This window comes from Coptis chinensis, chromosome 2 (assembly GCF_015680905.1).
Source record: "Coptis chinensis isolate HL-2020 chromosome 2, ASM1568090v1, whole genome shotgun sequence".
NCBI classification, from domain to species: domain Eukaryota; kingdom Viridiplantae; phylum Streptophyta; class Magnoliopsida; order Ranunculales; family Ranunculaceae; genus Coptis; species Coptis chinensis.
Window position 1 is genome coordinate 49,415,487 of NC_141457.1, and position 20,238 is coordinate 49,435,724.

Here is a 20,238-nt window from a genome sequence, read left to right on the forward strand (position 1 = left end):
AGTTGATTAACATAGCCAGCCCGTGGCCTTTTCACATGTGGGGGCTAGACATCATGGGACCATTCATCCCACAAAAGAAAATATGACTCAAATACGTCTTTGCAGCCACAGATTACTTCACCAAATAGGTTGAGGCAATCCCACTTGTTCAAGTCAATGAAGTCCACGTCATCAACTTTATATGGACTAATATCATCACAAGATTTGGTCTACCCCACATCCTTGTCATGGACAACAGAACCTAATTTGCTAGCACACAAGTCAAGGCATTCCTACAAAAATGGTGCATCACTCAAGCATTTTCGACACCTAGATATGCACAAAGCAATGACCAAACAGAGGCCACAAACAAATCCATCAAAGAAAATCTCCAAAAGAAATTGGAGAGCAAGAAAAGCCAATGGCCAGAACAACTCGAGAACATCTTATGGGCATACATAACAACAGCCCGAGCCAGTACCAACGAGTCTCCTTTCACACTTTGCTTCGGAACATAAGCAGTTATAATCAGAACTTACAATCACAACCACACGTTCTGAAATCGTCGAATTAGGAGAAAATGACAGCATTTTAGCCAAAAAAGTTGACCTCCTAGATGAGCGAAGGGAAACAGCTGCAATATCCTTAGCTCGGTACCACCAAACAATCTAACGATCTTACAACAAGAAGGTCATCCCAAGATCTTTTCAAGCTGGCGACCTAGTCCTCAAAAAGACCTTATCACCAGCCAATCTTGACCCAACTTGGGAAGGCCCATACATAGTTCACAAAGTCGTTGGAAATGGAGTGTACTGGATCAAAACTCAGCTCGGTGATGTGCTTCCCCAACCTTGGAATACAAATCTACTCAAGCATTTTTACCAATAATCTGTCTCCAGATGTATCAATCAAGTAAATAAAATTTCATCAACATTTCGCATATATATGTTATCCTTGCATTACATGAGTACCACACATTTTGTACTCGCTGCCCGATCTGGGGTATCAAAATAGCCGACCTAGCACCAACGGTAGGGTTGAGCACGACTTAACTATAATTACCACGCAGTGGTTAATTATCAATCAAATTTAATCCACGGTCCCCCAAAAGGTCTACAAATCAACTTAACACCAACGCCAGGGTTAATAACGATTCAACTGTAATTGCCACGCAAAGGCTAATTATTAGTCAAATACAATCCAAGGTACCCCTAAAACGACCACAAGTCAACTTAAGGCCTTTGAAAGGGTTAAGTTTGACTCAACTATAATTACCACTCAAAGGCTAAATATCAGTCAAGAATCAATAAGAAGGTCCCCCCAAAAGGAACCACTCAATCAATACACACACCTAAGGCACAAGGAAACCTAGGTGCCAACTACGCGCATCTATCAGGTCAGATACATACACTTACGACCTATAAGCATCAGACGATCTAACAAAGTTCAACAGGTCGTCGAGTCTACTATTATGCAGCACTAGTCGTCAAATAACAAATCAAAAAGCAATGGAAGTAATCACATTCATGCAAAATTCAAAGACAATCTCCTTCAAAAGCAAGTAAGTAATTTAAATATTTTCACTTAATACAATTTCGGCTAGACACTAGAGGCCGTCAAGTTATCCTAGGAAAATGACCTTAGCATCCCCATCAAAAATAGAAGTATCAGTATTAACAACAAAAGAGAATATTATTCAAACACTTCATCCATCATCAAAACAACTTACAAGAAGAACAAGATCAATTGACACAAGGAAGATTCTCCACATTTAAGGGGTCCAGTTGGTAGCCTTCTTCACCAACATAGCTGCTAGCCGGATCACCACTTGCATTCAACACTTCTGTGGCAACATCTTCAGTAGGCTGAGCAGTAGGAGCAACACCCACGTCGGTTGGTAGATCAGATCGTCTATTAGCATCTGCAATAGTACTTTTTATAGTTACTATCATCTGCAATAGTACTTTCTATAGTTACAGCCCCACTTTCAACAGATCTCTTGAGGGTTTTGTACTTACGTTCTAGCTCCATATAATCATGCACCAGAACGTAGACATCACCACTCTCTACCAAGTCGACCAGGTCATTATATTCATTCTGAGCTCGCTCAGCAACAGCCTGCGCATTTTTGTACTCAGCAACCCAATGCCCTACCTCCACCCGTGAAGCGTTAAGAGATAGCTACAACAAGGCTACCTTCCCAACCAAATCCCCAACCTAAGCCCTCAGCCCCACTAGTTCAGCCCGTTCCACCTCTTGCATAGCCATCAGCTTGTCATAGGACTCCTTGGCAACCTCCAGCTCCTTCTTGTAAAGGTCGGAGATAGTTGCCATCTCCTTCAGCTTCCTGTACATCGCCAAAACCTGACAAGATAACAAAGTAAGTTAGAAATCAATATCACAAAGCACAAAACAAATCGTAGGTCGGAGTTAAACTTACAAAGCAGATCGAGCGATATCTTTCAGATTCGCCTCTAGATCTTTCCCCGTCTCCAACTGATGCCTATCTCCATCAAGTGCAATACTTTCCAACAGCCCATTAGCAACTAGTGAAGACTTGAAACTATAGTCATTGTTCTTCACCAGTCGTTTCAACCCACTCATTGGGTCGTAGTAGGTAACCGTTCTATCCAGAACGTCATAATCACCAGCCTTCTCACCTGGGGCCGCACTCCCCGACCCCTTGCACTTCTGGGCAGCTAGCTCAGTCTCACTAGCTAGCGTTCTTTTTGCCCCTGGCATCAGCCACCTCAACATCCACTGCCAGGTCCTTCAGGTTCATCCTCTTCAAAGGAACCCAAACTGATGGGAGCATCACCACCTCCCCCAGCACCCCCACCTCCACATCCAGCCCTATCACCCTCACCCACCTCAGCTTATCGGGGCACAAGACGGCTATCAGAGCCTCTTCCTGATAGGGTTATTTACTAAAAGCATTACTTTTGTATTAACTCTAATTCTTTATTTTTTGAATGAGAATCATATGGGCAAATGTTATGCATATTATATATGTTATTAGTTATATGCATGTGTCTAATACTTTATGTTGTAGATGATATGGTGTGAATACACATAAGATCATATCATCAGTACCTCATAAAGTATAAGTAATCGTTTACAACCTAGATGGATTTGGACAAACCATTGGTACAGTTGTAGTATAATCTGGTATTAGTCTATCTTGACTATAGAATTACACTAGTACACTTTGTGTGTATTGAACAGGACCAAGTGAGGTTGTTTCTCCTTATACTGACTATATAAGAGAACAAACGCCTCTGTTATTATGGATGCTTGTCCTCCTAATCCGGATATACTAACGAGCACTTACATGCATTGTACATTGCTTTAAATCATCAATGAGTGAGATTCATTTGTGAATCAACAAACTCAATGGATTGGGTAATGACATTGTATGTAAGGTGTGCTGTTGATTATAGAAGGAATCCATGTCCCGCAAGAAGTCGGGTTGGTGATGTCCCCTTGATGAGATCAAAAGGATTGTCATGTAAACCCTGCAGGTGGATTTATTCCGACATGATAATGAGATTGAGTGGTACTACTCAAGGACATAAGAAGTTAATTAATGTAGTTGTCAATAACTTGACTTAATCGATGGACATTCGATATCTTAAACACGGGGAGATCCACAAGCATATATTATGGAGCCTATAAACGCTGACACGTAATTTGGGATTAGGGCGGTAGTGCAACAATGGCCTTTATTGGAATAGGCCATTTGTTGACGGACTTGGGCCGTGTGTTCTGGGCGAACATGGGAAGCCCAATCCCGTCAAGAGGCCCAACCCTAATTTCTCCTCATGGTCCCTGTTGTAGCCTATAAATAGAATACTCTCTCTCTGGCCGAAATTGACTATTCATTGCTTTGAAAAAGAGGCAAGAAAAGTAGATCTGAATTCGTTTATGATCTTGAGAGAAAGAAGGGGGTTGGTAGATCGTTGTCCACACAACGTCCAATCTATTCTAAAGGAATACAACAGAAGATCAAGAGGTTGATTTCGGATTTCATAAAGCTTGGATTCTCAGAGTTATGTAAACCGATTCTCAAAGGTATGTTCTCTATTCAAAATCGTGAGAATCCCATTGATTCCGCTGCGCGTGGGTTCTCGCGGTTTGTAGAAATGTTTGCATTCTGAATAACGGTACCTACACCTCCAGTATTTCTCACTCCAGAAACAGGTGCTCTCTTTTGGTTCTCTCTCTCCATCTCAGTATCTGAGCTAGAATCAGAGATATCAAACACTAGCTTTCGGGCCCTCTTCTTTTGCTCAACTTTCTTTCAGTTGATGTTCTCTCCTCTGCGCTTCTTGAAGTAATGTGCAACCTCCCCTAAGACAGCTCGTTTCTCCTCCCAACTCGAACAAGCAAATTTTTTGATAGCCCCGATCCTTGTACGCCCACAAATTGCATCCATATGAGATTGACGTGGAGCATGCATGAACTGACTAACTCTCCTCATATCATATAGGCAATGTCTGGTCTAGTATTAACTAGATAAATAAGACGCCCAACAAGGCGCTGATAAGCTGATGGATCTGACAATAATGGTCCCTCGTCTGCAACTAACCGACTGTTAGGCACCATAGGAGTAGAAACTGGTCAACAACCTAGCATCCCTGTATCAGTCAGAAGATCTAGAACATACTTTTGCTGAGATAAGGAGATTCCCTTGGGACTACGTGCAATCTCAATGCCAAGAAAGTAATGTAGAGGACCCAAGTTTTTAACCTCAAAAGACTTCCCAAGGGATTCCTTAATTTGTACAATGCCTGATGCATCGTCTCCTGAAATAATAATGTTATCCACATATACAAGCAGATAAGTGCAGCCCCCAGAGTTCTGCCGAACAAACAATGTATGGTTTGAGTGGCACCTGGTAAATCCATATTGTAGCACAACCACGCTGAATCTACCGAACCAGGCTCGTGGTGACTGCTTAAGCCTATATAAAGACTTACGGAGTCGACAAACTTTCTCAGCATACTCCCCTTCACCACAAAAGCCTAGTGGGGGATCCATGTAAATTGTCTCGGCCAGATCTCTGTGAAGGAAAGCATTCTTCACATCCAACTGATGAAGATGCCAATCATAAGAGGCAGCCAGGGAAATAAGAAGTCGAACATATTTTAACTTGGCTACCGGAGCAAAGGTTGCACCAAAGTCACGTCCAGGTACCTCTGTAAATCCCTTAGCAACCAAACGGGCCTTATATCGTTCAACTGTACCATCTGCCAATTACTTCACTGTAAAAACTCATTTGCATCCAACAGGGCGAGTCTTGGGAGGTAAAGCAACCATTTCCCAAGTCTGATTCTGTTCAAGGGTTATCATCCCAGCCTGCATAGTGGCTACCTAATGTGGATCTAACAGAGCCTCAGAAACTGATACGGTATCCGAATGGAGGAAACCGAAGTCAGATATGTCTGATAGGAAGCAGATACACCCTGATAAGAGACAAACTGCATAATAGGATGGTTAGTGGGAAAACCGTATTTCTCTGGGGGATGCCTGGTCCTGGAAGGAAATTGAGGGGGCTTAACAATAGGAGAATATTCAACAGGAGCAATTATAAGGGAATCAACAATAGGAGCAATCATAGTAGGTAGATCACTAGAAGGTGAAGGAATGTTACCTAAGGCAGTGGGCAGAGCATGAGTAGGAGTGCGACAAGTATACACCTGTAATGGTTTAGTAGGAGGGACCACTAGAGGAGTATCAAAGATAGGAACAGGGTAAACAATGGAAGACGCCTCCTTTGGGGAAGACAAAGGTTCCTTGCACAGATGTATAAGGACAAAAATATACATTATGCTTAACAAATGTGGCATCCAAGGTATGATAAAGGCGACGACTAGGTGGATGATAACAATGATACTCCTTGGACATAGGGGAATACCCTAGAAAGACACACCAAATGGATTTATCATCTAATTTGGTCCGCGTAGGACTTTTATCATGAATGTAGCAAACACAGCCAAACACCCGGGGAATAATGGGGAACAGAACACGACTGGGGTATATAACCTGAAGAGGGGCCTTACCATTAAGAACTCTACTGGGTGTGCGGTTTCAAAGGTAGGCAGCGGTAAGAACCACATAATGCCAGTAGGACTGAGTAACATGCATACCTTGCAACAAACACCGAACTACATCCATAAGACTCCGATTTTTTCGTTCAGCAACACCATTTTGCTTAGGTGTATAAGGGGACAGGTCAGTTGTTGAAGGATACCCTATTGGTTAAGACTGGCAACAAATTTGTTAGAAACATACTCCTTCGCATTATCAGACCGAAGTCCGCGAACCACGATATTGATCTGAGTTTTAATGAGCTGGAGAAACTGAGTGAAAACAGGGAGAACCTTAGATTTCTTGCGAAGTAAATAGATCTAAGTACACCGAGTATGATCATCTATAAAGGTCTCGTAATACCTATGGCCAGAGACGGTAGTCACAGGAGAAGGGCCCCAAACATCCGTATGAATCACATCAAACATACAAGGAGATCTAGAAATGCGAGGAATATAAGAATTACGCACATGTTTAGACAAAGAACAAGTATCAGAATGAAAAAGAGTATTTTTGCATGCTTTTATTAATTTAGGAAATAAAGTACATAGATACTTGAAGTTGCCATGGCCCAACCGAGCATGCCAACTTTTCAATGACTCAACAGAAAACAAATAACGGGCTGACATAGGCAACACACTAGTATGCAAACTCGATACTGGTGGAACAGGTACTGGGACAAGGGGAGGGGGGGATCTCCAAAGTAGTATAGTCTTGCATGCTCATAGCCCCTGCCAAAAATCTACCTCGTACTCAGGTTCTGAAGATAACAAAAATGGGGAAAGAAAACAACAGAACAGTGATAATATTTAGCAAGATGACTAACATATAACAGGCTAAGTGCAAAGTGAGGAACATGTACGATTGACTCTAAAGAGATAGCAGGGGATAACTGAATAGTACCCTTACGGGTAATAGTGGTGTATGAGCCATCCACAAGGCGGACGTGATGTGAAAAGGGTGTGCTATTAGACAATAATCTAGACTCACCAGTCATATGATCATTTACCCCAAAATCAAGGACCCAACCAGATGGAGACGGGGAACGAACATGGAACGTAGTAGGTGTACCTGTGGCAGCAGTCATCGTAGAAGTACTAGATGTCCCCTCACGTAGAGACATATCATGCATAAGCTGATCAATCTGTCTTTAGGTAAAAGTCCCAGAATCCTCAGAAACTCCCCCTGAATGATGACTACAAGAAATATCAGCAATAGCTGCAATACGAGGCTTGCTGCCTAAGCCCCTCGACCCCCTCTTGGGACGAAGCTCTGGATGCAACTGATAGCAACTATCAATAAGGTGGCCACTGCCCTTGCAATGATCACAAAAGCGTCCACGAGTGTTCCCAGATGGAATAGTAGAACGAAAGCCAATAGAAGACCTGGGGTCAAGTCAAACGCCATCTGATCAGCAGAAAACGGTGCATCAGAAACCACTGGAGAATAAGTAATTTGAACACGGCGCTCATGTTTCTCAATAATGGCATACGCCTCACCAAGAGATGGAAGAGGTGCAGTATTGTGAACTTGAGTGCGAATGACTTCAAAATCAGAGTGAAGACCAATAAGGAACTGATGAACTCTCTGCTTCTCCTCACGCTTCTGTAGAGCGGCCATAATAGTCGGTGTCATACTAGTAATACTAGATAGGGAAGTATAAGCAAAAAGCTCCTCCCAGTGCTTCTTCAAGTACCCAAAGTAAGCTAAGATAGAAAGAGCCCCTTGTGTAGCCTGACCCAACTCACGGTAGAGCTCATAAATTCGAACCTCATTGTTCGTAGTAGCATACATTTCAAAGAGAGCAGCCCACAAACCATCAACACTTTCATAAAAAGTAAACATCTCACAGACATCAGGCTCCATAGAGTTGAACAACCAGCTTAGAATCATACAATTGGTCATGGACCAAACTATTGTAGGTAGGGTATGTATTAGTTGGACAAATCATCTTGTTGGGAACAATCCAATCCATCTTCCCTTTAGCCCCCAAAAATAATCGAACAGAGCGAACACAAGAGTGGAAATTCCGCCTATTTAGAAGAGTGGTAGTGATTTTCTTTGAAGAAGAGAAATTATTCAACAAGGAGACATCGTCCATACCTTTAGAGTCTTTATCCGTCATGATAAGGGATACAATGCAAAGGATAGTACCTTGATGTGAGAAAAAAATTGAGAATCGCCGGAAACCTACTGGAAAAATGTTATAAACACTGGAAACCCACCCGAAAACAACACACGACACTCAGATGAGTAGCTAAATGGCACAGGTCAGGCACAACATGCGTCAATACCCGGGCCATGAAGAAGGAAGGGGGTGGCGGCGGCTAGGGTGGTGGCTAGGGTTTGATCTCCTTACTTTTCTCTTCATGTTTTTTTTTTGATACAATGTAGAAATAGAGAAAGTAAAAGTTGGGTCTCAAAGTGAGACTCATCCTCTATTTATAATAACAGAGTTACAATGTACATAGGTTGAGCCCAAGTATAGGCCCAATAGGACTAATATTACAATAGTTACAAATTCAACATGGGAAAAAAAGACAATAAGAAAGTGAACTTCGTCATTATCATTAATGACTTCTCATGAAGGAAAGAATATCCTTCTTCAGCATGATTTTTCAGTTAGGGGAGTAGTTAGTTTTTTATGAGTCTCAATATTCTCATTGGACAACAAGGAACATCGAAACATTATGCCTTTAAATGTAACCATGTAAGTGGTTAAGTTGGTGGGTTTCACTTTAAAATCTAAACCTTTCCAATCAGGGTTCTCTAACTATGATTCCACTCCCATTAACAAAGGACTCTAATTTTTTTTTAAAGATCCATTCATTCCTAATCAGGTAACAACAAAGTTTTCATACAGATTCTCTTTGACTCGATGAAAGACATTACTAACAAATAGAGGAACCACAATCCCATTACAAGACAAGTTTGTGCCATTTCTACTAGCCTCTGCAAGCAGGTGAGCATTCTGAGTCTCATTCCTAGAGCAAAAAACAATATGACAAAAACCAAGACTGCCTGATTAATTGGATCTTTGACCATAGAGCCTCTAATTCCCAAGAGGAACAAGCAACATGACCATTGACAGCATCAACTATGCTTTTGCATTCTGATGCAAAGACCACCATCTTAATATCCATATCCAAAGCTTTTTCAAAACCCCATAACAGAGCTAGGAACTCCGTCTCCTCGGGTCCCAATGCTATGCAGTGCTTGCTTCCTGCAAACAAGATGTCACAAGACCATTTGCAAATGGTAAGTTCAATACCACCATTACTTTATATACTCTCATATCCGCCATCAATTGTTATAAGAAATAACTTTGGCAAAATTGTTTTTGGAATATAGTATTTACACAGAGGTTTGGGTTTTGATGGTAGGAAAGAAGCTATGGATTGAGCTAAAAGGTTGATCGGGGATAAAGGTTTGTGGTTCTAGTTAAAAGTGATTTTATTTCTATCCATCCAAATGAAGTAAGATAGATTGGCAAAGTGTGTTAAGTTTTTAATGGTAGTATCTTTGGGTTGAGTTTCCATAGAGATTTTAAGAAAGGTATCCATAAAGGTTGTGTGAGATTGTATATGGAGAGAAAGTGGACTACTGAACCATGTGGGTGCTAGGGAAGGACAAGTGAGAAGAGCATGATCAATGGATTTAGGAACTTGGTTACAGCGAGGACAGATGCCATTGGCAGCCATATGTCGATGAGTTAAGAGTTGGAAGTTGGAACTACATTATCACCATGATCACCAAATCAATAGTTTAACTGTGTTGTTATCTATTGCTTATGACATCAATGCTATATGAACCATAAAAAGTCTGCACTCAGCAAAGAACATAATTACTTTTTTTGTTCAGGTTCATATAAAAGAAATTTAAATGCGTGATTGGTGAACTGTACGTGAACATAATTCACGGATATAAAGCTGAACAGTACATCACATCAAGTCAGCTATTATGTTAATTCATTACAACTTTATAAAAGTATTTGCACATACGAGTTATGTGGAGAATAAACTAAGGATGACTTCTCTTTTCGCTAATATGATCTCTTTACTACGAAAACATTCCAACAAATAAATATTTCTATACTTAGGCTGAGTCCAATGGCTCTTTTATCCCCATAAAAGTGGAGGGTTTCACTCTCTATCTGTAATTTACTCTATACATAGAGAGTATTATTGAGAATTTGAGATACAGAGTACATTCGGCGCCAATTCATCAAGTGGAGTAATATGACATTTTTTTTTTGGATTAACTAGTATTACCCCCCACTAGATGAGCCAATTAGGATTTCCCCCTTACTAGATGGGGAAATTAGGGTCTCCCTCATAAGTACACATAAAAAAAAAGTCAACTCTTGGGTTGACCATTGTTTTTTGTGTGTATTTGGGGGGAGACCCAAATTTCCCATCTAGTCTTAGGGTAATATTCGTGCATTATGAGGCAGATGAAGTGGACTAGTTTGTTGAGGTTTTCATTCTGTAAAACCATTATATTATACCATTTTCCTTATCTACATCAGTAAAACACTATTAAATTGAGAAATAAGGATAAAGACTAAAGAGTCCAAAACCATTGGACTTAGCCTTTAAAGCTAGTTAGAGCATCTTTAATATGCTGAGACTTCTTGAATACCAAACACCAAATTCTTGAAAACTTGGTAAAAACCATCTTTAATGGTGAGACCTCTTGAATACCAAACCAAACACCAAATTTGATAATCACCAAAAACACCAAACCAAAACCAAACGCTAAACACCAAATTTGATAAGCACCCAAAACTATAATATAAACCCAGTAGAGACAACATTTTGATTAAATATGTGTTTAATAAGTATAAATTAATTGTATTTTCGTGTTTTTATAGGTTTCGGCATTCAAACGACAAAATACAAGCAAAACCTGTGTTTTAGCACATAATATGGTTGAATAATACTTGGTCTTGATATCTTCCATCTCAGCCGTTTAAAGCTCACAGATGCCAAAATAAAGCTCATGGACTCAACGAGCCAGAACAGGTCAATAGTGCCAAATTCCGGAGCTCATATCTTCTTATTCTGAATTGGCTCATCTAGGGGGGTAATATTCGTTAACTTTTTTTTTTCTTTATTTGCATTATGAGCCAAATGAAGTGGACTAGTTTGTTGAGGTTTTCATTCTGTAAAACCATTATATTATACCATTTTCCCTATCTACATCAGTAAAACACTGTTAAATTGAGAAATAAGGATGAAGACTAAAGAGTCCAAAACCATTGGACTTAGCCTTTATAGCTAGTTAGAGCATCTTTAGTGCTGAGACTTCTTGAATACCAAACACCAAATTCTTGAAAACTTGGTAAAAACCATCTTTAATGGTGAGACCTCTTGAATACTAAACCAAACACCAAATTTGATAATCACCAAAAAACACCAAACCAAAACCAAACACTAAACACCAAATTTGATAAGCACCCAAAACTGTAATATAAACCCCGTAGAGATATAACATTTTGGTTAAATATGTGTTTAATAAGTATAAATTAATTATATTTTAGTGTTTTTACAGGTTTCGACATTCAAACGATAAAATACAAGCAAAACCTGTGTTTTAGCACATAATACAGTCAAATAATGCTTGGTCTTGAAATCTTCCATCTCAGCCGTTTAAAGCTCACAGATGCCAAAATAAAGCTCATGGACTCAACGGGCCAGAACAGGTCAATAGTGGCAAAACGTCAACCAAATTCTTGAGCTCATATCTTTTTATTCTGAACTCCAAATTTTACAAGTGACCTACCCAGAAGATAAGTACAACATGCTTTATCCAATGCCAGATTTTGCAAAAAGTCAACTTTCGGGTCTAAATGGTAAGAGCTACGGGTCCCACCATAGGAATGGGACCCACCATATGTCTGTAAAATAGCGGTCGGGTTTGTCATTTCGTTCATAAGTAACGTTTTGCAATTTTATTGAAATGTGAACGAAATGACAAACCCGACCGCTGTTTTACAGACATATCACTTTTCATTAATCTTGTTAAGTAGTTAAGTAGTTATATAATTAAGTAGTTAAGTAGTTAGTTTTTATTTTACATTGTGCAAGTTATGCCCACGAAGACAAAGTTGTAAATTATTGGCTGTGCCACATTTTCAACCCGACTTGTGGATTTAGATAGTCAAAATTTGTAACCGATCAAACAAAATGCTCGAACAGTGGGCTTGATTCTCAAATCACGCGCCAAAGAACGTCGACTACACCTCAAGCAGCGTGTAAGCACGACTTGAGAGGTAAACTATCAATTTCCTCGCAACTCCCAGTCAGAGGATACTTGGTGTTTACAAAAACATGCTTGTGTGACTTTGTGTTTAACTTCTGCACTGTATTTACTTTAACGCGCATAAGGCTAAACCCGAGCCAAATAACAACCATTGGGAAGTCATTACCCAATGTAGATAAACCGAACGATGCTTGTTACTTGAGGCCCAGACAAACAAAAACAATTAAAATTAATCAACTAAAGCCCAAAGTAGTCACGCTCCTCCATAAAATGACAAAAATATAAACATGAGGATCTAGAGTAATTAATTACCATATTCCGGTGGACCAACTACCTTTCTCACTCCCTTCCTCGAGATTCACCGTGAGTGAGTTTCTTGGTAGCACACCACTTGGTGAAGTGATTACTTACTCTTCTGAGCCGTGTAGTAGATCCCACCTAGTTTTGCGCCCAATTATTTGTTTGAACAGGGTATAGTAATCTATAGACTAAACAAGCATTTTCAAAGCTCCAAAATGCACAAATGAATTTCTGTTGTGTGTGCATCATTGTTGTTTGAGCATCCATGGATTATCAATATGCATCGTAATCGTTATGGAATTACAATGCAAACCCAAAACCTTGTTCTTTTTGTGGCAGTCCTTATCACTAGTTATCTCATTGTCCATCATATACCGAATTCGAGTATACTACGGGAAATCCTTATGATTGCGAACCTCAACTTTCAAACTTCCCTAGTACCCAATGCACTCAAGAGTTTTCTAATCATGCAAATAATTTATGGAGTTCCACCACAAATAGTCAACCACCATTCATGTATCCACCTGGTCAGTCAGATTATGGTTTCATTAACGTTCCATCACCATACATATCTCAATCCATACCAAATTCATACTCCGCTCCACCATCTATCACAGACCAACTCTACCAAATAATGACCGAACAATAAAAAACAATTCAGGAAATGACACAAACCTTGTGTTTGCAACAATCTAATTCAAATGATACCTTCTCTGACACTGATATTTATGACCAATCGAATCCCCATCAACCTCCACCTGACTATCGTAACAATTCCAAATATTATGACGATGACTATATGCCTGAAGTCATAGTTTCTCTCACATGCCTTAATGCATCATCACCCACAATTGGGAAAATTCAGGCAGAAGAAACTCAAGAACCTGTGTTGGAGATTAACTCAACAAACTTGGACAATGACATTGAGAAAATTTATGAAGATATAGGAAGAGAGGAAAAATAAAATCAAGTGCCCGAAAAAGAGGATATAAAATCTATGGTGGAACGAGGATCTCAATTTACTTTGGTCATTCACAACTTAACAATGGAACATATTTGTGACATCCTTACAATTTCTGAAATGAACCACAATTTTGTGGATACACCTAAGCTAGATGAAGAGTCTTCTGAGTTCCCAAGAGTATGTGATGAGCCACCACCCAACCACCATTCTCCCAAGTTAACAACTCTTGCCATTCACCCATCTAACATCGCCAAGCTATTAGTCTCTCCTGTATTTCAAAGAAACCTCAATTTCGCACTTGAACCAATCGCCTTTGAATTACTTCATAAGTTTTTCAATCCTCCTAGTAAAGAGACTTTGCCCAATACACAAATGCAAGAGTCTATCATTCCAGTAGTGGAGAACCCTAGTATGTCCTATTTTGCATCATCTGAGCTTCACGAAGGACAACTACTACCACGTACACTCACACTCTCTTGGACAATTCAAACATGACGGGTTATTACATAAGTTGCATGATGGGTTAGATAGGTTTTCTTTTATCATTCTGCATCTTCCACTCTAACTACATCATTTCATTCTGATTGGGGGTATATACTTTCATATGTTTTTCTATAAAGACCCCCAATTGTTTAGACTATTAGTATATAATTAACAACATAACATCCATCTTATGCATAGTCTTGGGGAATCTGACTTAAAATGACCCCGCATATAATTTTGAATATTTGATTATAAAAGATTTATATTATGTTTTCTCGATGTATTCCATGGGAGTGCATCCTTAAGGTAACCAGGCCCTCCTCTAGGAGTGTGTGGTTGTAAGTGCCGGAATCTTAGTCTATGTATATCTCGCATATTCTTTGTAAAACACTTTTTACTTGTAGTTTGAGTAAGTGTGATCCTATGGAGCGAGTATACAATTTTCTTTTTCTTTATTTTACATTTCTTTTTCAAAAATTATTTTTCTCCATTCTCATATTGCAAGATTCTCGATACATCAATAGTTATGTGATTTTTCCAAAAACAAAGCGGGCAATTGATTCCACATAGACCAACCCCTTGAAGTACGCAATCTCCATTCTTCTAAGGGCAGTTTGAGGATCATATCAGTTATGTGTTACTAAGGGTCGCCCATACCACCATGCATTTTCTATCTCAGATTAAACCACATAGTTACCAATTATCCTTAGCTCAACAACATACCATCACCTCAACCAGAAGAAGTTTGTACTTTCAATGTACCTAATGCACCATGGAGACAACACCCAAATTATACATAGAGTACTAATCCACAAACCCAACCACCTCCAGGGTTCGTTCACCAATCATGTAAAACAACCAAATACATTCAGACAATGACAAGATAACTACAACAACCAGAATAGAGCAATGGTTCCATCCCATTTTAACCAGAACTACCAAAATCTACCAATCAACAACCAAAAAGACCTAGTTCAAGTTACTGAAGGTGTAGATAGTGTTAGTAACTTCAAAAGACTGTAAGAAGTGAGGTTCATCCTAGATTGTTTAGAGTTTGAATGGTGGGGAGTTGAAGAAAGGAAGGTAGTGTAGGAACGGTATTTTAGAATGACTATTTCTACAAACTGCGAACACCACGCGCAGCGTAATTAATGGGTGTCCACGATTTGTTATTGGAAAACATACCTTTGAGAATCGGTTTAGATAACTCTGAGAATCCAAGCTTTATGAAATCCAAAATCAACCTCTTGATCTTCTGTTATATTCCTTTAGAAGAGATTGGATGTTGTGTGGACAACGATCTACCAACCCCTTTCTTTCTCTCAAGATCATAAATGAATTCAGATATACTTTTCTTGCCTCTTTTTCAGAACAATGAATAGTCAATTTCAGCTAGAGAGAGAGTATTCTATTTATAGGCTACAACAGGGACCATGAGAAGAAATTAGGGTTGGGCCTCCTGACGGGCTTGGGCTTCCCATGTTCGCCCAGAACACACGGCCCAAGTCCGTTAACAAATGGCTTATTCTACTAAAGACCATTGTTGCACTACATCCCTAATCCCAAATTATGTGTCAGTATTTATGGGCTCCATATTATATGCTCGTTAATCTCCCCGTGTTTAAGATATCGAATGCCGTTGATTAAGTCAAGTTACTGACAACTACATTAATCAACTTCTTATGTCCTTAAGTAGTACCACTCAACCTCATTGTCATGTTGGAATAAATCCACCTGCAGAGTTTATATGACAATCTTTTTGAGCTCCTCAAGGGGACATCATCAACCCGACTTCTTGCGGGGCACGGATTCCTTCTATAATCAACAGCACACCTTACATACAATGTCATTATCCAATCCATCAAGTTTGTTGATTCACAAATGAATCTCACTCATTGATGATTTAAAGCAATGTACAATGCATGTAAGTGCCTGTTATTATATCCGGATTAGGAGGACAAGCATCCATAATAACAGAGGCGTTTGTTCTCTTATATAGTCAGTATAAGGAGAAACAACCTCACTTGGTCTTGTTCAATACACACAAAGTGTACTAGTGTAATCCTATAGTCAAGATAGACTAATACCAGATTATACTACAACCGTAGTAATGGTTTGTCCAAATCCATCTAGGTTGTGAATGATTACTTATACTTTATAAGGTACTGATGATATGATCTTCTGTATGTTCACACCATATCATCTACAACATAAAGTATTAGACACATGCATATAACTAATAACATATATAATATGCATAACATTTGCCCATATGATTCTCATTCAAAAAATGAAGAATTAGAGTTAATACAAAAGTAATGCTTTTAGTATATAACCCTATCAATCTCCCACTTATACTCAAAGCATTACTTTTTAGTATACTACTAACAAATCTCCCACTTATACTCAAAGCATTGCTTTTTAGTATACTACTAACAAATCTCCCACTTATACTTAAAGCTATGCTGCCAAGCATCTGATTCCCATCCCCTCAACATGTTGTCAAGGGGTCAGCTAGGTTATCTTCTGATGCTATCTTTGTAACATAAACATCTCCTCTTTTCTAGTTGGTACTTGCGCTCAATGTGTTTACTTGCTTCTAAGAAGTTCCGGACCCAAAACTGATTCTTTAGCCGCCTCAGTGGCTGCCACATATTCAGCTTCCATGGTGGAGTTAGACAAGCATTTCTGCTTGACACTCCTCCATACTATGACTCCACCTCATAAGATAAACACACAACCTGAGGTAGACTTACTCTTGTCCCTATCTGACCCTTCAGCACCCTCCACACCGAGAAGTAGTAAGCCACGATAGTGTGGACGTTTACCATTCTTCATTCGTGGAAATACTTTTAGGAGTTCACTATAGTGTAGACTGTATACCCTAAGCGAACCAAACTATCTGCATGGTATACTAACATATAATCCTTAGTCCTTTTCACGTACTTCAATATATGTTTTACCGCAGTCCAGTGCCCTTGTTCTGGGTTCTTTTGATATCTGCTAACCATGCCAATGGTAAAGCAGATGTCTAGCTTCGTGCATTGCATGGCGTACATTAAGCTTCCTACAGCCAAAGCATAAGGAACCGCTTTCATGTCCTCTATCTCTTTTGGTGTCTTGGGACACATATCCTTTGATAGAGGAACTCCATACCTGAAAGGCAAAAACCTTTCTTGGAGTTTTGCATGTTAGAACGAGTCAACACAGTATCAATATAGGTAGCCTGAGATAAGCATAACATCCTTTTCTTGCGATCTCTTATAATTTTGATCCCAAGGACGTGACCTGCTTCTCCCAAGTCCTTCATATCAAAAAGTTTGGATAACCATACCCTTATGTCTGTCGACAGTTTCACATTGTTTCCAATAAGTAAGATGTCATCTACATAAAGCACAAGAATTACCACTATGTTTCCATCAAATTTCTTGTACAACACAAGATGCTCTTGACCTTTTTCAATGAATCCTTCTGGTTGCTCCATATAGATGGTTTCCTCAAGACTTCCATTAAGGAAAGCTATCTTGACATCCATTTTATAGACCCCACTTGCATCCAATGGGTTTTATACCATTGGGTGGCTCTACAAGCTCCCAGATCTGATCAGAATCCATAGATTCCATCTTTTAATTCATTTCCTTTTGCCAAGATATTACATCTCTATCTTGGAGTGCTTCATTATAGGTCCAGTGATCAGGATCTTGGTTATCAGAGGTTATGTCTAAAGACATTCCCAAACCAATCACTTATCTGGTTATCTAATAACCCTCCCACTATGACGAAGCACCTCTTGTTCTTGTACGTCATTTGTGACACGTTGTCGTTCCTATTCTTGTACAATTGGTACTGAAGTAGTTTAATGTCTCTCCTCTCAATACTTCTAGAATAATACTACTCTGGGTAAAATTTAATGCACTGTGGGTGGAATAAGATTAATGATGTATAAATTGCCTTCTAATGTACCAGAACAGATAAAAAATTTATTTTTCTTAATGACAATCTTGTCATTTAAAAGAAACAGAATATCCATCCTTAATTAACATAGAAACTGAAATCAAGTTCTTTCTAAAATTAGGCACATAAAGACAATTCTTTAACACCATAGTCTTATTTCTACCAAAAGATAAACAAACATCTCCCACTGCAACAGCTACTACTCTGGTAGCATCCCCAAAGATATGGTAATCTCTCCAGCACTAAGTTTTCTGGTTTCCTGGAACCTCTGCAACGAAATGTAGACATGGTTAGTGGTTCCCGTATCTACACACCAGGTTCTGGTAGATAGCACCACTAAACATGTTTAAACTACTAGTGCATGAGACATACCTCCATTTTTCTCTTTGTTGAGAAGAGGACAATCTAGCTTCTAGTGTCCTGATTGCTTGCACTTTTAGCATTTGCCCTTAGGCTTTTTCACAGCTCCTTAAGGTCCCATGCCCTTCTTTGCCATATTCTTATGCTTCTGAACATTATTCTTCTTCTTTCCGCTATTAGGCGTAGAAGTAGAAACCTTCTTAGTAGCATAAACCTGACCATAACTCTGCTTAAAGAGACTCTCAGCTGACTGAAGTTCTGTCATCAGTTCCGCCAAAGAATACAACCTTTTGTTCATGTTGTAGTTAAGGCGAAATGGTTCAAACCTCTCAGGCAGCGTCATGAGAATGATATCGACCTGCATTTCCACATCGATATCAGCTCCAAGGATCTCCAACTCATTCAGATAAGCCATCATCCTGAGTATATGATCCCTTACAGGAGTCCCTTCAGTCATAGTTGTGGTCATCAAGTTTTTCATGGCAGTTTACGTAGCAGCCCTATTCTGGTGTCCGAAGAGTTCCTTGAGATTGAGCATCATATCATAAGACGTGGTCATGGCTTGATGCTGATGTTGCAGCACACCTGACATAGATGCCAGAATGTAACACCGCGACATCTCATCTGCCTTGTTCCACTTCTTAAATGCTTCTTTCTCCTCTTCTCCAGCAATTTCTTCAGGCTTAGGTGGGCATTCCTTATTGAGTACATATTTGTACTCTTCAACAATCAACAAGATATCCAAGTTGCGTTTCCAGTCTATGTAATTAGGGCCAAGAAGTTTGTTTTCCTTATGAATAGTTGCTAGTGGGTTGAAAGTAACCATTTTGAAAACCTGAGAATCACATAAAATAACTATTATGTAGGGCAAAAACTTCTTGAGTTAATAATAAAAATTAATTAATTAATCAACCCATCACTTGTACCCTCCACACCGAGAAGTAGTAAGCCACGATAGTGTGGACGTTTACCATTCTACATTAGTGAAAATACTTATCGAGTTAACTTAAAAATCAATTAATTAACCCGTTAGCACCCTACACACTGAGATGTAGTAAGCCACGATAGTGTGGACGTTTACCCTATCTACATTCGTGTAGAGAGGTTTTTCCTATTAGTTCTATTTCTCATCATCTTAACAGCACACCACTCGTTAGAGTGGACACATGCCATCTAGACAAGTAAAACTAAAATGCTGACCTTCTTTGGTCCTACAAATAATAGCAGTGACTCCGATGGGGAGGATACCATTACTTGCATCTAAGTGTATACCATTACTCAACTTCTTAGTTCATTATTTATAATGAATCCCTTCAGATGGAGAAGTGAATCCATTCATAAATAATTTAATATAGTTGTCTTTTAGAAGTTTGTTATGGTAATCCGTAATTAGACTCATCCGATATGGAGGAAAGCACTAAAACCGACGCGCAAGTATAATTACATTACCAACAAACCAGTAATGGAGACCGTGGGATTTATACAAAACAAAATTCCCGCTCCCACTTAGTTATTTAGAACTGATGATCTTTCTGTTTACTGGTCAGGCCTATGTTCATTTTATTTATTATTCATGTGGGCTTAGTTTTTAGCAAACATCCTCAAATAAAAACATGCACATAGAATAAGCAAATATGAACAATAAAATGAAAAACAAATTCCTAACTGTTATGGCCCATATTCATTGCTTCATCCTGTTCTCCGAACTCTTTTACTTGCCTTCGCAGAATTCGGCAGGGTTCGGGGCAGCGCCGATTTTATTTTTTTTATTTATTTTTTTATTTTAGAAATCGTGACCTGTTTCCTTCACTGGAAACCTCACGAAATCACTTTATAGACCCCCG